This window comes from Schistocerca serialis, chromosome 2 (genome assembly GCF_023864345.2).
Source record: "Schistocerca serialis cubense isolate TAMUIC-IGC-003099 chromosome 2, iqSchSeri2.2, whole genome shotgun sequence".
In the NCBI taxonomy this organism is placed as follows: Eukaryota; Metazoa; Arthropoda; class Insecta; order Orthoptera; family Acrididae; genus Schistocerca; species Schistocerca serialis.
Window position 1 is genome coordinate 314770806 of NC_064639.1, and position 21636 is coordinate 314792441.

Below are 21636 nucleotides of genomic sequence, written 5' to 3' on the forward strand. Positions count from 1 at the left end.
ATTGTAATTATGAACAACACTGTTCCTTTTGAATTGCAGTGGATTATTTACAAAAAACTTCATGATGATAAACTTCATAATAATAAATATACTGTGAAGCAGTAGTCAGTATGCTCAACTCTTTAACCACTTAACATACAATCCCGAGTATACTCATTTTTTTTTAATTCTGACGATATAATAAAACGTCGAGTATACTCGGGCTTATCATTTCTGACTAGCAGACATTTTAAAAGGCCGAATTTACTTGTTCTATCTCATGTTTTGGCAGTTCCTTGATATTTTCGGTAGATGTCACTGTGGTGTGTTACTCTGAAGTGTATATTTCTGACAAGAGATGTCTCTGAATCAGGCAGTTGTGCTAGCGGTTACTCTACAATCTGTTCTTGCAGTTTGCCTGTTATTTTCTCACGTTTTATGAAAATGGAGAGTGAAGATGAGTTTGATATTGAATTTAGTGGGTCTGAGAGTTCTGAAGATAGCTATGAAGTGAGTTTGGAAGAAGGAAGTGATGAATCAGTTTCTTCTGAATGTGACATTGCAAGCACCAGAGTGTGGTACGAGATAGATCCATCTAAGCCACTGCCACCTGCTCCACCACGTTTTCCTTTTACAGGTAAACCTCAAATTAATTGTGAACCCTGTATTGAAGATGTCTTGCATTATTTTAGACAGTTCATTGATGACGGATACATGCAAATTTTAGTTACCAAGACCAACAAATATGCAACACAAACAAACGTCCATGCATGGAAGCCAACAACAATTGATGAGATGTACATATTTGTTGCTGTAATATTGTTACAAAGCATTGTGAAAAAACCCACATATCAGATGTACTGGACAAAAAGGGCTACATTAGCCACACCAATTTTTAGAGAGGTTCTACCATTCAAGAGGTTTGTCAATTTGAAGAAGAACTTACATATTTCGGACAATGCAACCTATAACGCAGAAAGCCATCCACAACCCAAACTGAATAAAGTATGGCCTATTGTGAGCTACATGTCGGCTAAATTTAGAAACAGCTGTGTTCCAGAAAGAGATGTCACCGTAGATGAAAGTCTGCTGTTATGTAAAGGGTGACTGGGATGGATCCGGTATTTGCCGCTCAAGAGAGCTAGGTTTGGCATAAAAACATTCATGTTGTATGAGTCACAGACTGGATATGTTTTGTCCATAATTATTTACATTGGCAATGGCACTATATTTGAGGAAGAATACAAGGATCTGCCAATGTCGTCACAAATTGTAATGACACTAATGCAACCCTTGCTAAATATGGGATACTGCTTGACTCTAGATAATTATTATAGTTCTCCCCAGCTTGTTGACCTTCTGCTAACAAAAAGAACAGATATGTATGGCACCGTGCATCCTGCAAGAAAAGAAATGCCGCCTTCTTTCTGGACCAAGAAACTGAAGAAAGGGGAGGTTGCAGCATTGCAGTGACGTAAACTGACTGCACTGAAATGGAAAGATAAGAGAGACGTCTGCATGCTGTCCACTATCCACAATGCAAAAATACAAACACTGGAAGTAAGAAACAAATATATATTGCCAAACCAGTGGCTGTATTTGCCTATAATGACACTATGGGGAGTGTGGATGAAGTTGATCAGCACATCGCAAACAATCCATTGCCATGCAAGAGGGGTAAAAAGTTTTACAAGAGGATATTTTTTCATCTATTGGAATTAGCAGAATGGAATGCTTTTGTCCTATATAAAAACATGGAGGAAAGTTTACTGTCCTTGACATTCGCGCGGCTGTCGCTGAACAGCTCATTGCCAAACATCAGGGTCAGGAATGTTTACCCAAAGCAGCGGGCCATCCATCAGCAAAATCAACCCCAACGTGACTTGTTGGACGGCATTTTCCGTCTACGATTCCTCCGACTGAGAAGAAGCAGAATCCGACAAGAATGTGTAGGATGTACAGTAGTGTGTGTGATGCCAGAGGGAAGAAGGCATGGAGGGAATCAAGATACATGTGTAAAGACTGTGGTGTAGCTTTGTGTATTGATCCTTGCTTCAGGTTATTTCACACAGTCACAAGCATATAAACAATTGCTCTAAATTTTAATGGTTAGTGTTGCTGTTGACTTTTAGTGCTTCGGTGCACAGAATTACTGTAATTTTAAGAAGAAAAAAAAAAGGTTAAACCAGGGGCTATTTAGAGATGAAAATGTCCATTGTTAAGCACCTAAAAAATAATTCCTTTGTTACTGTCATTATTGTGCTTCACTGAATATTTCATTTTGGCAATAAAAAAATAAGTTGAAAAAGAACCATCATATAGTAAATAATACATATATTAAGAGGTTAAACAGATGAATACAAGATGATGGTGGGTAGGCATCACATATTATTGTTACAGCACATTTTTGAGCAATGAAAGCTTTCTTTCTTAAAGATGTGTTTCCCCAGAACATTATTCCATATGAAATTATTATTGTATGAAAGCATGCAAAATAAGCCAACTTACTGATTTGTCTCTCCCTAAAATTTGCAATGATTCTAAGCAGAAATGTGGTGAACAAGTTTTTTTAGGAATTCTAAAGCGTAATTTTTCCAGTTTAAATTCTCATCAATACGGGTGCCTAAGAATTTGGAAGTTTCCACTCTATTTACACGCCAATTATTATACTTACCATTGGTATAGTACTGCTAGATGTGCAGAACTGAAATTTTTATTTTTTACTTTTTTTTTAAATCAAGGTTGTGCCCATTAATAGAAAACCAGTCAATGATACTTTTAAAGACATTGTTTACCATTTCTTCTGTTTCCGTATGTGTGCTTGCACTGATTGCAATACTAGTGCCATTGTGTATTATAAGTAATTGAGTTTGCTGCCACTGTTAAAAGGAGGACAAGATTGTATATGAGTTGGGTGAGCAGTCATAGTAATATATCATTTGAGTCACAACTGTCAGGAACTAAATAATATTTCTGCTATTGTTTTGATCTGCTTTCTGTTTAAAAATGTTGAGAAAAGTTTTACATTTTTTGGTGAGATTTTACAATAGACATTGTTCTTCATTCCATCTTTACTGCTTATTCTTTGAGTGACATAGAACTCTCTCCGCCTGCCAGATACTTCAATCACAGGTGTTATCTAATGTTTTTCCCTATCTCATCCTGTTTTTTTCCTTGGGTAAAATTGCTGTCAAAATGCTGTAGAAAATTTTCATCTTCATTAATCTCTTAAACATGGCTTCCATTTCTCTAGTTAGCTACAGTACGTGAGCGAGGTTAAGCTTACACCTTGGGCTCCGCACAGCTACCTTTTTATCTCAGAGCAAGCAACAAACTGAACATGTTTGTATAAGGTTGTGCAACAAGCCCCTTTCTGTTGTGCCTTATAAACTCTTATTTGTTTGGCTGGAGACATCATCTATGGTTCTCATATACCTATCTAGCATGTCATCGATTATTGATTTCTTATCAACAGGTTTTAAATGACTGTATGATCAACATATTTGGGTGGAGATACCATTTGTGTTCCTACATACCTATTTAGGGTTGTGATCAATTATTGTTTTTGTATTAGCAGGAGAGCTTCTGTAAAGTTTGGAAGGTAGGAGACGAGGTACTGGCAGAAGTTAAGCTGTGAGGATGGGGCGTGAGTCGCGCTTGGGTAGCTCAGTTGGTAGAGCACCTGCCCGCGAAAGGCAAAGGTCCTGAGTTCGTGTCTCGGTCCAGCACAAAGTTTAAATCTGCCAGGAAGTTTCATATCAACGCACACACAGCTAGAGTGAAAATCTCATTCTGGATCCTATTCAGTTTTAGGATTGTCTTTTGGTTTAAGCGTTCCACTCTTACTATTGGCTTAGTGTCTTTAACAGAGCAGTAATTTACTTTGAATAGATTCGTGTGTTTAAAAAATTAAACTCTAGAAGTAGTTATAATAAATGACATCCATACTAAAATATTTTCTCATTCATTACACGTACCTTGAGGTTCTTCTTCATGCTGTGATCTATCAAACTTGAAGTCAAGGTAAACAAATAAGCAAAGTAATTGAGTGTTTGTTGAGAGTATTTAAGAAATAATAATAATGATACTCTTACTGGGGAAAGTGCAGTATCATGGAGGATACACGTGAATGGTTTGAATACTGTGTAACATTCAAAGTAATTTATGACATGTAAATGATTATAATTGATAATTATGTGTACATAAATTGCTAAAGTTGTAGCTGTAGCGGCGGATCGAAAGCTAAGTACTGATTAATTGTTTGTGTATAGTGGTTTATTTAGGAACTTAAGTAGTCTTCAACCGGTGTTTTTTGTGTTTTCTGGTGAAATAATTTCAGAAGAACCTTTTGGGAACTGTTTTCAGCTTCGTTACTGTGTCTTTAGACGTTTGATTCTCTTTCTGTATTAGTCTTTTGTTATATTCGCATTTGTTGTTTATTAATACTGTTAATAATAGTAGTTACTTCCCTTGTAGAGTAAGTTTGTGATTTTGTAGTCAGGTTTTTAACATCTTCTTATTGTAGTAGCGGAACTTAGAAAAAGTAAAATTTTACCATGAGTGAGAAGTGTGGGCTTTGCTGTAGGTTCGTGAGTAGTGGATTGCGGTGTGAGACTTGTTTGAAGTATTTTCACTGGGGGGAATGCAGTGGGGAAGCCAGTGGGCATTCTGGTGAGATCCTCTCCTGGAACTGCAGGTTATGTAGCAAGAGTAAGTTGATAGAGGAGCAGGAGCGTAAGATCTGTGCCCTTCAGGTGCAGTTGAAAAACGCACAGGAGGAGCTAGATAGGATGAGGAGGGAGAAGGGGGTTGGGGAATGGGAGCTGGCTGTTGGCAAGAGATCTGCTAGGAGAAGAAGATTTTCAGATAGTTTTACTATTGGTATTTACAATAGATATGACCAACTGTCAGAGTCTAGGAGAGAGGAATCTCTAGTAGCTGTAGATGTAGGAAGTATGCAGCAGACCTCAGTAGTTACGGTGGCTAGAACAGTTGCAAAGTCGAAGAGGAAGAAGAAAGTTCTGCTGTTAGGTAGTTCTCATGGTAGAAGTGTAGGCCAGCAGTTGCAGGAAGTGCTGGGGAGTGAGTACCAGGTCACCAGCATTGTGAAGCCTAATGCAGGATTGGCTCAGGTGACTGTTAACATAGGGGGGGGGGGGGGGGTATGTAGGGATTTTACTAAAGAGGATCAGGTAGTGATTGTAGGTGGGGCTGGTAATAGTATTGATAGGGATGGGGAGTATGACATACACTCCTGGAAATTGAAATAAGAACACCGTGAATTCATTGTTCCTGGAAGGGGAAACCTTATTGACACATTCCTGGGGTCAGATACATCACATGATCACACTGACAGAACCACAGGCACATAGACACAGGCAACAGAGCATGCACAATGTCGGCACTAGTACAGTGTATATCCACGTTTCGCAGCAATGCAGGCTGCTATTCTCCCATGGAGACGATCGTAGAGATGCTGGATGTAGTCCTGTGGAACGGCTTGCCATGCCATTTCCACCTGGCGCCTCAGTTGGACCAGTGTTCGTGCTGGACGTGCAGACCGCGTGAGACGACGCCTCATCCAGTCCCAAACATGCTCAATGGGGGACAGATCCGGAGATCTTGCTGGCCAGGGTAGTTGACTTACACCTTCTAGAGCACGTTGGGTGGCACGGGATACATGCGGACGTGCATTGTCCTGTTGGAACAGCAAGTTCCCTTGCCGGTCTAGGAATGGTAGAACGATGGGTTCGATGACGGTTTGGATGTACCGTGCACTATTCAGTGTCCCCTCGAGGATCACCAGTGGTGTACGGCCAGTGTAGGAGATCGCTCCCCACACCATGATGCCGGGTGTTGGCCCTGTGTGCCTCGGTCGTATGCAGTCCTGATTGTGGCGCTCACCTGCACGGCGCCAAACACGCATACGACCATTATTGGCACCAAGGCAGAAGCGACTCTCATCGCTGAAGACGACACGTCTCCATTCGTCCCTCCATTCACGCCTGTCGCGACACCACTGGAGGCGGGCTGCACGATGTTGGGGCGTGAGCAGAAGACGGCCTAACGGTGTGCGGGACCGTAGCCCAGCTTCATGGAGACGGTTGCGAATGGTCCTCGCTGATACCCCAGGAGCAACAGTGTCCCTAATTTGCTGGGAAGTGGCGGTGCGGTCCCCTACGGCACTGCGTAGGATCCTACGGTCTTGGCGTGCATCCGTGCGTCGCTGCGGTCCAGTCCCAGGTCGACGGGCACGTGCACCTTCCGCCGACCACTGGCGACAACATCGATGTACTGTGGAGACCTCACGCCCCACGTGTTGAGCAATTCGGCGGTACGTCCACCCGGCCTCCCGCATGCCCACTATACGCCCTCGCTCAAAGTCCGTCAACTGCACATACGGTTCACGTCCACGCTGTCGCGGCATGCTACCAGTGATAAAGACTGCGATGGAGCTCCGTATGCCACGGCAAACTGGCTGACACTGACGGCTGCGGAGCACAAACGCTGCGCAGCTAGCGCCATTCGACGGCCAACACCGCGGTTCCTGGTGTGTCCGCTGTGCCGTGCGTGTGATCATTGCTTGTACAGCCCTCTCGCAGTGTCCGGAGCAAGTATGGTGGGTCTGACACACCAATGTCGATGTGTTCTTTTTTCCATTTCCAGGAGTGTAGATGGTGACCTGGAAAAGATAGCCACTCAGACTGGTAAAACGAATGTGCATTTCATGGAACTGTTTCAGCGTCACGATCGGCCTCATCTTAATACAGCCGTCAGGCATAATAACATGAGACTTGGGGGTGCGCTGATGACAGAAAGCATGGGTCACATTTCAGTGGTGTCGGTGGAGTCTATCAGCAGGACGGGTTTCACTATACATGGCCTGCACCTCAACAGGTATGGGGAGGGGAGGTTGGCAAAGCTTATAGGTGACAGCATAGGTGGGGTGGGTGGGATCACTCATGGGAAAATTCCTGCAGTAGTGGGTGTTAGAGCTGCACCTTTTTTAGATTGAAGTCAGCTGATAGGTATTCCTGCTTGAGGGAAGTCTCTCTAACAAAGGAACCACTTTTGACAAAGCTTAGGTATCCGAGTAATGAGGGAATTAGTATATTTCATCAAAATATACAAGGTATTAGAGATAAAGTTAGTGAACTGCTTATAGATGTTGACTCTGAAATTATTGGAATATCTAAACACTTCTTAAATAAGGAGATAATTCAGAGGCTTCCTGTACCAGGATACAGGTTGGCTGGCAGCTTTTCGAGGAGCTCTTTGCGGTGTGGGGGTGTAGCCATGTATGTGAAAAACGGCATCCCATTTGAGTCAATTGATGTTTCAAAGTACTGCACTGAAAAGGTGTTTGAATGTTGTGCAGGTGCGATTAAATTTAATGGAGCTAAACTTCTAACTGTTGTTATTTATAGATCCCCAAACTCCAATTTCACAACATTTTTGCTAAAGCTAGAGGAGGTTCTTGGTTCACTTTATAGGAAATACAAAAAGTTAGTTATATGTGGTGACTTCAATATTAATTGTATAAGTGATTGTGCAAGGAAGAGGATGCTGGTAGATCTCCTTAATTCATATAATCTTATGCAAACCGTATTCTTTCCAACGAGAGTGCAAGGGAACAGTAGAACAACCATAGACAACATTTTTGTTCACTCCTCATTACTAGAAGGGCATTCCGTTAGCAAAAAGGTGAATGGCCTTTCAGATCATGATGCACAAATTTTAACTCTAAAAGATTTTTGTGCTGCAACACATGTTAAAAATAGTCATCAGCTGTTTAGGAAAGCTGATCCAGTTGCTGTAGAGACCTTTGTAAACCTTATCAAGGAACAAGAGTGGCAAGATGTTTATAGCACTGATACAGTAGACGATAAATATAATGCTTTTATCAAGACTTTTCTCGTGCTCTTTGAAAGTTACTTTCCGTTACAACGTTCAAAACAGGGTACTAGCACAAACAGGCAGCCTGGGTGGCTGACTAGAGGGATAAGAATATCTTGTAGAACAAAGTGGCAATTATATCAAAACGCTAGAAACAGTCAAAATCTAAATGCAGCAGCCCATTACAAACAGTATTGTAAGGTGCTTAAAAATGTTATTAGGAAGGCAAAAAGTATGTGGTATGCAGATAGAATAGCTAAGTCTCAGGGTAAAATTAAAACCATATGGTCAGTCGTACAGGAAGTGGCTGGTCTGCAGAGACAGGTCAAGGATATAGAATCAGTGCGTAGTGGGAATGTCCGTGTTACTGATAAGTCGTGTATATGTACAGTATTTAATAATCACTTTCTGAATATAGCAGGTGAACTAAATAGAAACCTAGTCCCAACAGGGAATCATATAGCGCTCTTAGAAAAAAGTGTTCCGAGACTGTTACCTGAAATGCTCCTCCATGATACTGACAAGAGGGAGATTGAGTTAATAATTAAATCACTAATGATCAAGAACTCTCATGGATATGACAGGGTATCTAGCAGAATACTGAAGTATTGTTCTATGTATGTTAGCCCAGTACTTAGCCATATCTGTAACTTTTCCTTTAGGAGTGGTCAGTTTCCTGACCGATTAAAGTACTCGGTAGTGAAGCCACTTTATAAAAAGTGAGACATTGATAATGTTGACAATTTTAGACCTATTTCTATGCCATCGGTGTTTACTAAAGTTATCAAGAAGGTTGTATATACAAGGTTACTGGAGCATTTAAATTCACATAATTTGCTGTCAAATGTTCAGTTTGGTTTTAGAAATGGTTTAACAACTGAAAATGCTATATTCTCTTTTCTCTGTGAGGTTTTGGATGGATTAAATAAAAGGTTGTGAACGTTAGGTGTTTTCTTTGATTTAACAAAGGCTTTTGACTGTGTTGACCACAAAACATTACTGCAGAAGTTGGATCATTATGGAGTAAGGGGAGTAGCTTACAATTGGTTCACCTCTTACTTTAAGAACAGAAAGCAGAAGGTAATTCTCTGCAATATTGAGAGTGGTAGTGATGTTCAGTCCCAATGGGGCACTGTTAAGTGGGGCGTTCCCCAAGGGTCGGTGCTGGGGCCACTGCTGTTTCATATTTGTATAAATGATATGCCTTCTAGTATTACAGGTGATTCAAAAATATTTCTGTTTGCTGATGACACCAGCTTGGTAGTGAAGGATCTTGTGTGTAATATTGAAACAGTATCAAATAATGTAGTTCATGAAATAAGTTCGTGGCTTGTGGAAAATAATTTGATGCTAAATCACAGCAAGACTCAGTTTTTACAGTTTCTAACTCACAATTCAACAAGAACCGATATTTTGATCGGACAGAACGGGCATATTATAAGCGAGACGGAACAGTTCAAGTTCCTAGGCATTCAGATAGATAGTAAGCTGTTGTGGAAAGCCCATGTCCAGGATCTTGTTCAGAAACTAAATGCTGCTTTATTTACCATTAGAACAGTATCTGAAATAAGTGACACTTCAACATGAAAAGTAGTCTACTTCGCATATTTTCATACGCTTATGTCCTATGGTATTATTTTTTGGGTAATTCTTCTGATTCAAAAAGGGTATTTTTGGCTCAAAAATGGGCTGTTCAAGCTATATGTGGTGTAAGTTCGACAACCTCTTGTCGACCCCCATTCAATAGTCTGGGAATTCTGACATTGCCCTCACAGTATATATTTTCTTTAATGTCGTTTGTTGTTAGCAATATTAGCCTATTCCCAAGAGTTAGCAGCTTTCACTCAGTTAATACTAGGCAGAAATCCAATCTGCATGTTGATTGGACTTCCTTGACTCTTGTGCAGAAAGGAGTGCAGTATTCTGCTGCATCCATTTTCAATAAGCTACCACAAGAACTCAAAAATCTTAGCAGTAGCCCAAACTCTTTTAAGTCCAAACTGAAGAGTTTGCTCATGGCTTGCTCCTTCTATTCTGTCGAGGAGCTTCTGGAAGAGCTAAAAAATTAAGGAAATTCCAGTGTTACATTGTTGATTTTCTTTATTTAAACTTACGACTTGTCACCTGAATATGTTTTTTTATATTTCATTTTATCTGTTTCTAATATTGTGTTATAATTTCATGTATTGACTCGTTCCATGACCATGGAGACTTATCCTTATTTTTGTCCCACGGAACAATAAATAAATAAATAAATAAAATCAACATTGTCTGAATAGTATGGTAAGTAATGTACATGGATAAGGAATAGAGTTCTAGGCCTGACAGTGGAGGGCTGTGTTTTTAAGTGAAAAACATTATTCTTTAAACAAAGTTCCCTCTTTTCTTAATCCATTCCATGCATTGCTTCTCTAGTAAATATGTTTCATCTTTGATATGTGAGTTGAAAATTTGTAAAATATCTAACTACATCATCCATAATCTTCACACTGAACTAAGAAGTTTTCCTGCCACAAATTGTTTTAGATGTAGGAACATTTGGAAATTAGCCAACAGGACAGATGTTCCAACAATGTATAATTTGCAGTGTTCAACCTACCTGTGATACTCCCACAAAACCATATGCATATATTAGATTGTTCAGAATGGCACTCACCTGAGAGAACTTAATTAATGGCTTGGTATGGATTTGAAGCACCAAGGGCTCCTTAGCTGCAGGCGGGTCATTACTACCAGTCCTCTTGTACTGTGCATGCTGGGGTCGCTTCAGTATCCATCTTAAGGTGTGTCTTGTATCTTGGAGTATGCGATCCTTATTTTAACCACATGGATTATAAGGATGGGATAAAATACCTTTATTTTCTCAACAACTTGGATAAGAAAGGAATGTTTAGTCATTAATCCAGTCAACATCCATTCTACTAAGAGAGCTTGAGTGTGCTTCGTTAAAACAGAAATGCATAAACTGTAATGGGGCATTACCTGACATAACTAGATTACTGTTATTAAAAGGAGGGAGGGCAGTGATGATGCTTTTCTATATTCACAAAAAATCTGAAACATATAAAACAACTATATTGACACTTTTCTTATTGACACTGCTACAGCAGAACACACAGATAGATTAATAAGAGCAAAAACACTTGATAACAAATGTGTTATCTCTGAATTTTTCACAAAATCAAGACAAAGGGTAGCATGACATGCTGTGATATAATCAATATTGATTTTCAACAGACTTGTATTACTGGAGATCAAGAAAGCTAAACGAAAATGCTTTAAAGCTCAACCATTTATATCAAACATCATGTTTTGTGTGTAAAAGGTTTAGATACACCACTGTACCTTGTGAGGGAAATTCTACCATGTGTCTAGCCTGGAGCATCTACACATAATGCAGGATCAGCATTGCATTAATCCTCAGGAAACAGCAGGTACTAGATAAAAATAAAAAGTATTCAAGACAATGACATGTACAAGCTTCACGACTTCCTCTGTCACAGCTGTTACAAAATATGTAACTAAAAGTAACAATGAAACTTGAACAGAAGTCACCAAGGCATCTCTACTTGGAATCCTAACCTTGTATCTCCATCCAAACTAACATAGTTTCTTTTGTGGGTTACAACAAGTTATCATATCAAGACTTTCTCTAGTTTTCTTTGTCATGTGTTGAGCTCAGATTTTGCTGCTTGGTGTTTGGACTCGAACCAAACTTTGGACAGTACATGCTTTGCAGTGGGCCAGCAATTGCTTTCTGGGGCCATTAAACAGTAGCAGGGTCCATCATTTCCAACAGAAAAGTTGTGCTAAAATTTAACAAAGTTTGACAAAGGAAAATGCTACAAGATGAAACCCTTCACTAAAATCCTCTAGATAGATGTTTATCTATGAGTAGAGAGATAGAGATAGAGAGAGAGAGAGAGAGAGAGAGAGAGAGAGAGAGAGAGAGAGAGAGCTTTGAAACCTTTTCTGACATGATAAGCCAGATCCTGAGGATTATGTAAGCTAAAGCCTCTGTCAGTGTTGATTAATTTATCTGTCACTCTCATTGCAGTTAATTCCTTTAATATACCATCCCCAGGACGCAACATAATACTGATAACCTTGTATTTTATTTTATGCTCACAGGTGAGGATTGTTCAGTGACATTTGATTTAGCTGGCTGCTTTAGACAGATGTACTGCTTGTGTTCTTTACTTCTTTGTTCAATTATTCTTTTAATCTGTACAAAACATGACATACCACAATGACATTTCATGTGGTATGCATTCAGGTTTTAGAGTCCTAGAATATAATTCACACAACATAGTATGTTTTTTAGTTTTATTGGAAATTTATATACATTTGGAATCATAATTCCCCCATCCTCCCACAAACAGTTCAGCATATGGAACATATGCGGTTTTTGCTGCTTCTTCATTGGTATTGGTTCCATCTGCAGGTGTTGTTGAATTGCAGTTTAGTGCTGGCTCAATCAAAGAGTGCTGGCTCAAAGAGTCTTGAGTTCTTCAGTGACTCTTTCTTTGTTGGTACACATGCTGAACAATTTTACCTATAATGTCACTATATCACTCAGTGTCTATTGTAATTTTTCCTGACGCATTGTAAAAGAAAACTCATTTTATGATGTTCTAAGAATATTTTGGGAAAGAATTAAAATATGTCATCTACTGTGTGTCCTTGCTGCACTTGCACACATTTTTCATCCTGAGAGGATCAAAAAGAAGTCATTAGTATTTCTTAGTGTCAGCCTGAAAGCCTGTTTGATGTAGTACCATCATTTGCATCATCTTATTGCAACAATCGTGTCCTCACAAACTACTGATTTTGAGCACAAAATATAGTTTCATTGCTTTGTAAACTTAATTTTGTTCATGTATTGCTCCAGGTCAGATGAAAGCTACAGGCCACTAACTTCAGACGGATTTCTTTCTGTTGTCAAAAATTTCACAATAAGATGTTTATTTTACTGCTCTAGATACAGTGCATTAACAGGGGTAGAATTTCTGTGCATTATATGGAATGTATGCTAGGTCTGTTATATGTGACTAGTTAAAATGGTATATTAGTTTGAGACCTGAACCTTGAATGCATCTTTCAGGGGTAGTGATCAGCAAGCAGAGCAGCAGTCATTAGGAAGCATCTGAAGATGGCAACAAGACTGTTTTCTGAAATATTGTGAAGAAGTTACAATGCGATCCAGGCAGACACCCAATAATTCTGCTAGTTTGAAATACATCAGAATGCATTACAGGGGCATTGCTAAACCAATTGTGTGACCTGGCATACATCACAGTGTGGCCTGGAACTTCAACAAGCTTTTCCATACTTCTTCCAGACACCACAGTCTTCTATGGCGTTGTGGGACTAGCACTTCTGGCACAATGAATATAATGGACAATTTGGTTGATCCTCAATTTTTCATATGCTTCTGGACATTTCTTCCAAATCCTACAAACTCTCTCCCACAATGCTACAGGACTAGCATAGCAAGACTACTGAAGGTAATGTATAAATAAAAACGTAATGTAAGAAGTATTTTATTAAACAGTATCATGCAAAAGGCAGTTTTCTCGTAAAATGAAAAAGAACTTGCTTAAAAGCTTACAGTTTTCTGTGTTTTGTCCATGTGTCTACAGACCACAATGGCCTTTACTACTTCCATTATTTATATTCCACTAAGGATATTCTGTTACTTCAATAACTATAGGAAGCAAGTACATGCAACCGATTACAGCCACAGAAAGATCCAAGATGATGTGATAGCTAATTAACACTCATCATATTTCAAACTAAAGTCCTTCTGAGTATTTCCTGTTACCTTGGAGTGAAACATTGTGTTATCAATCAATACTAATAATAAATCTGTAACCAATTAACACATTGTGGCTGTCTGTTTGTCTTTGGACACGCTAATCTCCAAAACTGCTAGGTGAATTCACGTGGGTTTTTAGAGGTAACTTCAGCGTAGGTCAGGGTACCATATAGAAGTTAGTTCATCAAAACTTAATCACAAAAGAAGATACCATGATTTAAAGAAGATTTACAAATTTTTTTATATTTCTTTTTTTTATATGTAGTCTCTGCTCCTACGGGCATGTTTTCTGAAACAACACACACAAACACACACACACACACACACACACACACACACACACACACACACACACACACATGTATATATAATTAAGGTGAGTACAGCCAATGATCTCTCAGTGCAGATGCACATCTGGCTTGAATTCTTACAGGAATTCGTAAAATGCTGATAATTGGTAGTGTGTGGATAAGTTGAGAATTTGGATCTGATGGGAACTGTGGTAAGGTAGTCCCTGCTGCTACGATGACTGCTGGGCCTGGATGGCACAGTGGTCAGTGCATTTGCCTAGTAAGCAGGAGATCCGGGTCCAAATTCCAGTCTGGCACAAATTTTCAACTTTCTCCACTGATTTAAATTATTGCCCATCCACAGCCAATGTCTGTAATTCCTTTGTGTTTTAAAACTTTCTTGGCTGTCTCTCTGAACATGCTAATCTCCAAAAGTACTACACGGATTTTGTGGGGATTTCACTGGTAACTTCAGTGTAATTAGGTGCACCGTACACAATATATTTCATCAAAATTGGATCACAAAAAACAAGGCAGTCATACCTGTTACGTATGTATGTACATTTCACATCTCCTGCTAAATAACCTGCCCGATTTCAACCAAATGTGGTACACATATCACTCACTGTCTGGAAAAAATCACTGAGGGGATGTATCACAGGGGTAAGGGTGTGGTGAAAGAGAAGTGTAGAGCATGACATGCAAATACATAGATTTTATTTACACAGTATTTAAGAATGAGAGCACTAAGTGACTTGCAACAAATTTTCAAGCCTTTATGAAACTTTTCCTCGCTGACAGCTGCCACATAATGATGAAAGGAAAAAAGTTTATCGCTAAATACGTTTTTTCACATCAGGCATGAAGTTTTAATTTATTACTTCTTTACTACTATTCACAGCATATTTTGCAGGCAGTGTTCACATATATAAGGTGTGGCAAATGACAGTAGTCTAGACGATTGGATACCATTGTACGGGAATGTATGCATATAACCAATCTCCGTAACATGCACACCATCGGTATGCCTGTCCCGTGATTCACACCAGTTCAGAGTGTAGTGTGGGTTGTGTCAGTGTGAGTGGAGGTGTGGAAAGGGGATGATACTCACAGTGGAGCAGTGGGTGTCCATTGAGGAAAGTTACGTGACAACAAAGTCGTGGAAGCGGTGTGTCCAGTTGTTCACTTAGAAGTTTAATGTGCCAAAGTGCCAGTGAAGAGTGCCATGCAATGCTTAATCTGAAAATGGTGTCAGACAGAATCTGTTTTGAATAAGTAAGAAAATACTCCAAAAAGTGCCAGGAAAAGACCTACAGTTACTTCCAACAGCATGGAGCAACTGCCCATACTGCCAGGCAAACCTTGAATCACGTTTACACAATCTTCACCCCTGACAGAGTTGTTAACAGAGGTCAGTGTGGTCGCAGCCCTAGCTGGCCACCCACGCCATCTGATCTGTCAGTGTGTGATTATTTTATGTTGGGTGGCCACTAGTCTTAAGTGTATTGCGAAAAACCTAATAGTCTTAAGAACTGTAGCAGAACATTTCGCATGAGATTGCAGCAATTCCAGCAGTCCAACCTTGATCTGCCTTCAGCAACTTGCTGGTCGGGCCCCAAAAGCACCAACAGATGGATGGTGGTCACTATCAACACCTGCTATAGTCATGCGTACTGTATTTCCATTCCTCTGCTGTGTTTCTTTGTATCCTGGAGTTCTGTTCACCAGGCCACTTTTATTTGCGTCGCCAATGAATGTAATACTTACAAAATTATATCATTGTACAACACAAAGTTCAGAATATATGATGTCATAAACACTGAGATATGTGAAAAACTACCGCAGAACTTTTAAATATACGAATGGAACTAGGAAAGTTTTGCAATAAAGCTTTATTTCTTTAATTTCTTCGAAATAGTTTCCGCCACATTGAATACACCTCTCCGTCCTCCAAAACCAATCCCTAAATCATCTCTCCCAAGTTTCTGTAGGGAGTAAGGCACACAAGTTGTCCCAAGCCCTTGGGAGGTACTCATCATTAGAAAGCTGCACTACTTTGAGCTTCATTTTCACACCTAGAACTGTGCAAAGACACAAGAAGCAAAGTCTGGACTGTAAGGTGGATACTCAAGAAGTTTCTGTCCTCTACCCCACAAATACTTGATGCATGTTTTGGCGCGGTGAGCTGGAGCATTGTCGTGATGGAGGAACCATGTATCAAAAAATGGTTCTGAGCTCTATGGGACTTAACTTCTGAGGTCATCAGTCCCCTAGAACTACTTAAACCTAGCTAACCTAAGGACATCACACACATCCATGCCTGAGGCAGGATTCGAACCTGCGACCGTAGCGGTAGCGCGGTTCCAGACTGTAGCGCCTAGAACCGCTCGAGAACCATGTATCCATTCTTGACTTTGGTCATAGGTTCTTCAAAGATTGTAGGACTTCAGGCAGGCACTATTCAGTGTAAAGTGTGTAGTACAAGGTACTTAATCGATTCGAAGAATATTACGCGAATTAGGGAAAAATATTTTCTCTTTGAAAAAGCTGTTTAACTTCATCGTATTTCTGAAAGTGCTTCTCTTGGTTGATATATGTTGCGTGATACGATTATACTGTCTTACTCCATACAACAAAATTTGTTGCATAATATATTAAACACGCAAACAAAGTTGACACTCGGCACGCTGGCTGATGCTTGGGGCTGTAAATGGGAAATGCCTTTGCAGTCTCTTCCATCAGCCACCGCGCCGAATGTCAACTTCGTTTTGCACGTTTAATACATGTTGCATAATGCGTGGCTACTCTAACCTATCCACTAACTGAAGAAGTAAGCACTTACTGACTTGCAACAAACTTTACACATAATTTGGAACATTTATGAAACCTTTTCTTGCTGACAACCAGGGGTGAGGCGCGCAAGAAACTGCAGTAATCGCCGACTTCAGTTACAGATAAGACACTTTTTTTTTATATTTAGACATTCTTTATGTATATTTTTTCTACAATTCCAGTTGCCGGCATACTTATAAAAAGCAATGTTAATCCGCGGACATTTAAGACATTAATGGCTGTCAGTGTGACAGGCTCCAGTTTCAGTGGCCACAGGGGTTGGTCAGCTATATGCTACACTCCTGTAACTTCCCAGTCTTTCTTTCTTTCTTTCGCTTGCGCCGTAGTCCCGCAGCTATCGCAGGGTCGGTGTGGTTACAACGGATATGGCAGTGTTAGTTGTAGGGTTGGCCAGATGTCCTTCCTGCCGCCACCCCGTACCCCCCAGGATGGAATCAGTGTACCCCAACTGTCTGCGTCTAGTGTAGATCGTGAAGTAGTGCGGACGTGTTTCAAATGTTTGCGACGCGTGTAACTGAAGCGGAACGTGGGGACCAGCTCGGTATTCACCCAGCGGGATGTGGGAAACCGCCTAAAAACCACATCCAGGCCTGTAACTTCCCAGTAGCAGGAATTAACGCTGCGCACGCATCCCATTGCAAGGTTCATCCCCTCTCGCTGCCGCTAGAGAAAGAGGAGGAGGATTGTGCAGCTGTTAACCCTGCAGTAGTTTTCATTACATTATTGGTCGCGTGGGTGACAGCTGAAACCTGTCATTGTTTTAGTGTTATTGTGTTCATTGTTAAAATAATGAAACAAATTAGGATATATGCTTTAGTAATGATATGGGATTCAATAAATTACTCAACTCTACACTTGAATGCACTATATTAATTATGATAACCACACATAACATATGACAACAAACAAAAGTAAACTTATATTACAGTGAAAGTGATTAAGTGTGGTTTGTGAGCCGTACACTGCAATACCTGTGTATTTCCAAAACTACTTTCTGACATGTATTATTTCAGTCCGAACTGTCCAAACAGTTGGCACAAACTTCCTTTAAATGATGAGGACAGCTCCACTTATCACATCCGACACGCTACTTCCCGGCTGATTTGTACCGTGATCTAGCACGTTTTCCCCTTTCTTTCCTCTTGCACCCTGTATACAGTCTCTTCCATTCCAAGCAGTAGAAGTCTACGTCTTCTGACGCTCCTTAGAAAGGATGGTAGCTCACGCCTCCTTTCTATTTGGAGCTTTGTAAGTTTTCATGTAAAATTAGTTGGGGAAGTTATTCTCTTCAGTGCTGTATCTTCATTTTTATTGAATTTATAAATGCAAAATGCATTTATTGCAGCTAGGTTTAATAGACTGTAGAACACTACAATTGTAATTCGAACCAAGTCTTTTTTTTTTTTTTTTTTTTTTTTTTTTAAGACAGCTGTTCAACCAAGTCCGTGCCAACTTTTGTCATGCTGTAAAATGTTAACATCTCAGGCTTTTTCGCATCCCTGGTGTCACCGTCGATAACATCGCCTTGGTGCACTGTAGAAATTCCAAGGACAGCTTTATTCTTCTTGGGACAGTATGATTTCTATTATTTGTTTACCTGGAAGAAACTCCAGAGGCACTTCGTGTTTATTTCGGCGAAATTTTCCACATACGTGAGACCCTTATCTTTGAGACTTTCAGTACGAAGATGTGTCGAAAATTAGTTATCGGCGGGTAAATTTCTGTTAGTGCCTGTATTTGGCTCCACCATTCTTATTGCTTCATTTAGGCTATTGATTTGTTTATAAGGTCCATCAGACTGCGAACCATAAAAGATTTCTAAATTTACTTTATATGCTGTCTTAGCATCAACTACGCCATAGGTTTTCAACCTGTACTTAGCGGGTTTGCTAGATATGAACTGCCGAAAAGGCAGTTACCCCTAAACGTTAACATTTGTTCATCTACAGTACGGTATTCACTTGGTGAGAAATATTCTAGGAAATTATGTACTATTGTTTCAAACAACTCTCTTTTGGGAGCTAATTTGTCAGTTTCCTTTCTGAAGTTTCTGTCTCTTACATAACCAAAGTGTAAGGATATTAAGAGAAAACGAGATCTTTGTTCATTCACTGATAAGTAACATGATTTGGAATTGTCCCAAATTTGATGATTGTTTTCCCTAGATGGTCTCATTGTGCCCACTAGCCGACAAGATTCAGAAACTCAACTATGCTCTGACTCTGTACAATGGGCATCTCGATCCCCACCAGAATGTGGCCGGACCGTTTCAATGAAAATATTTTAGAATTGGTTATTATTCTAATGACATTATCATCGAAGAAAAGCCGGAACAGGCCAGGTTCAGATTTGATTTCTTGGGCTACATTTTGCGATCCAGGCAGATAGACTACTATTGGGTGCCCGAGTATCTGTGTTGGTTGGGGGCTTCTGTTTCAGCCATTTTGTGTCTTATCTTTATCCAAGAAGTACCTTTCATTTGACCGAGCGAGGTGGCGCAGTGGTTAGACACTGGACTCGCATTCGGAAGGACGACGGTTCAATCCCGCGTCCGGCCATCCTGATTTAGGTTTTCCGTGATTTCCCTAAATCACTCCAGGCAAATGCCGGGATGGTTCCTCTGAAAGGGCACGGCCGACTTCCTTCCCCATCCTTCCCTAATCCGATGAGACCGATGACCACGCCGTCTGGTCTCCTTCCCCGAACCAACCAACCAACCAACCTTTCATTTGCATCGTCACTTAAAACATTCTCTTCTTCATCCTCTGACATCATCTGCTGAGAAGATGGATGGTGGTCACTGAGCACTACGTTGTCTTCTTCACCTTCAGAATCGTCAAAGAAGGACCGATGACCCCGCTGTTTGGTCCCCTTGCACAAATCAACCACCTATCGTCAAAGAAAATGAGATCCTCCTCTGTATAACGAAGTTTGTAAAACCAATCAAACAATGTTGGTGGGTCTGAAGTTATCCCAACATTCCTTCTTTTATTTGGTACGAACATCCAAATATTAGCAGTAGTAATTGCAACTGTAAAGCTCAAAGAAAATGTGAAAAGAGTAAGAAATAGAAATGCAATGCGAAGCATATTATAAGATATTTTGTTTAAACTCAATGATATCGACATTCAACATTGAAAAATAAATAACTTACATATCGAAATAGAAACACAACAATAGAGAAATACTGACCTTTAAAGTGGAACTGGAAGCTAAAAAAATTCACATCTGTGCAAAACCGGTACGGGCGACAACAAAACAAAAAAAAAAAAAGTAACCCTTGTGACTACTCAAGGGCTACAGGCAGTTGATAGTAAGCGTAGCGCGGCGATCCCCTAGCTGATGAGGACAGCTCCACTTATCGCACCCGACACGCTACTTCCCGGCTGATTTGTACCGTGATCTAGCACGTTTTCCCCTTTCTTTCCTCTTGCGCCCTGTATACAGTCTCTTCCATTCCAAGCAGTAGAAGTCTACGTCTTCTGACGCTCCTTAGAAAGACACCGTGTATTACTATTTTGCGCTCTACATTGATGAAGTGTGCAGATACAAATCAGGGAACATATTTCAGTGTTTCATAGTGCTGTAGTGCATATTATTATTTATTCATCGTAATTTTAGTGAACAGGTATATTTTTTTATTTTAAATTAGTTTCTACATGAATGTGAAGTTGGGTTTCTGAAGCAATATGGACGAAGTAGCAGGCTCCTCAAAAGATACAAACATGCTTTGAGGGAAAAAGTTACGTGATCAAACAGGGACGGTCTACAACAAGTCTTCCACATTTAAATATAGTAACAACAGTTTGAAAAATCTTGATACTCCTCTTATAAAAGGTTATATGGCTGTAAAGAGTCACAAAAATTGTACTGTTGGCCATGTGTTCTGTTTTCTTCGGAATTGTTGGGGACAAAAAATGGCACGAAAATTCCTAGGACCATATTACATTTTCGTGGACAATCATTAAATTTCGCAGTACAAGGATAGATTTTTGTTTGAATAGTGCCTTGATAATAAATGTTAAGAAACACAACGAACAAGTGAAGAAAAATAGACACGTTGTGGATTGTTTAACTGATGTCACATGTTTCCTAGCTGAACAAGAGCTTCCTTTCAGAGGAGACGATGAAACACAGGACAGTGATAATCGGAGCAATTACGTTGATCCGTCACACTTAATAGCACAAACAGATGAATGTCTGTGAAATCGCTCGCAGGCTTCAACTGTTTTCAAGGTATCTCAAGTGACATACAGAATGACGTCATCGATTCTAGTGCTGAGATAATTCGTACAGAAATTTTGAAATAACAAAAAAAAAAAAAAAACCGGCAATTGGACGAAATGATTAATGTTTCAAGCCAGTTCCAACTTTCAGCTGTTTTGCATTATGTGTGAGAGATTTTTCGGATTGGTTAACTGATAACCGAAATGCCGCTAGCATTACGTAGCATGTCTTTGGCTGCATAAGTGAATTAGCTTGTCTATAAAACTTGTAGCTGAGGCATACGATGGCTGTGCTGTCATGGCTGGGCAACATAATGGGGCACAAAAACTTGTGAGAGGGAAATACTCCTCAGCTCTCCTGGTACATTGCTATGCTCCTAAACCGAATTTAGTACTGAAACAGTCTGTTGAACATATAAGGGAGTGCAAAATATTTTTTCAGACAGTTTCTGGTATTGCCTCTTTCTTCTCCAAATCATCTAAAAGATCCAACGCTTTGGGTGAATTAATCAAACGACGTTTCCCCTTCAGTATGAAACACAACTATTATAAAAATGCAGATTAATTTATCTGT

General features: G+C 40.0%; 1 pseudogene; it reads left to right on the top strand.

The window, feature by feature from the left end:
• The first annotated feature begins 1005 nt into the window (after positions 1 to 1005).
• Positions 1006 to 2065, top strand: LOC126455940 (uncharacterized; annotated as a pseudogene).
• The last annotated feature ends 19571 nt before the right edge of the window (positions 2066 to 21636 follow it).